This window comes from Lithobates pipiens, unplaced genomic scaffold, assembly GCF_037356315.1.
Source record: "Lithobates pipiens isolate NorthernLeopardFrog02 unplaced genomic scaffold, aLitPip1_a1.2 Scaffold_27, whole genome shotgun sequence".
NCBI lineage: Eukaryota > Metazoa > Chordata > Amphibia > Anura > Ranidae > Lithobates > Lithobates pipiens.
In genome coordinates, this window is record NW_027507788.1 from 19,313,781 (window position 1) to 19,315,000 (window position 1,220).

Genomic DNA, 1,220 nt, shown 5'->3' on the forward strand with positions numbered 1-1,220 from the left:
CAATAATTGGGAGGATTATCAGAGAGGTTAAAGCCTAATTAAACGTTCAGCTTAAGATCAGATATCACATTAAGGTCTAACAATTCATTTTCTTTCTAAATCAACCACAACCTAAGTGGGAAACCCTGGCCCCTGTCAGCATGGTACAGAGAAGGACCCTTGTTTTCTACATGGAAGCAGTGGCCTCATCGCAGAGGTCTGACATGCCCCCAGCCGAGTCAGAGCTGTATCTCTGCGATCAGCAAAGCTCATGTGTTTTACTGGTTTGAAAGGGGGGGGGGGGGGGCCTGAGTGACAGTTTTGAAAATGTGGTCACCCTAGTCTGGACAGCAGGACAGGAAGTGAGGCAAAGTTCCTCTATCGGGGCCTCGAATAGCATTAAATACTTGACAATGGTTCTAATCATTTCGCAGTCTATCCAAATCAAGAACAAAAAAACGTTTTGGCTGGACAATTTAAAGAGGAGGTCCACCTAAAAAAATAAATATTAAAAGCCATTAGCTATAAATACTGCAGCTGCTGACTTTTAATAAATGGACACTTACCTGTCCCAGGGTCCAGCGATGTTGGCAGCCGAAGCCGATCGATTGCTCGGCTCTCAGCAGCTGCCGCCGCCATCCTCGGTGAGGGAATCAGGAAGTGAAGCATTGCGGCTTCACTTCCCGGTTCCCTACTGCTCATGCACGAGTCACGCTGCGCATCCTAACTGGTCCAGCGTGGGAGGCGGGAAGAGGCGTGGGAATCTATGCCCGGAAGTGGGTGCAAATACCTATCTGCACCCCCTCCCCCCTGAAAGGCGCCAAATATGACACCGGAGGGGGGGGTTCCGAAAAAAGGAGGTTCAATTTTTGTGTGAACCTCCACTTTAAACATGTCCTCGCTACTCCTCCAGTCTTCCACTTTAATGACTCCTCATCTAGGGGCATCTTCTTCCTAGTCTGAAACTACACTGGGGGGTTATTTACTAAATGCAAATCCACTTTGCACTACTGCAAAGTACACTTGAAAATGCACTGAAAGTGCACTTGGAAGTGCAGTCCCTGTAGATCCGAGGGGGACATGCAAGGAAAATAAAAAACAGCATTTTAGCTTGGACGTGTTTGGATAATAAAATCAGCAGAGCTTCCCCTCAGATTTACTTCCAAGTGCACTTTCAGTGCAATTTCAAGTGCACTTTGCACTTGTAGTGCAAAGTGGATTTGCCCTTCGTAAATAACCCC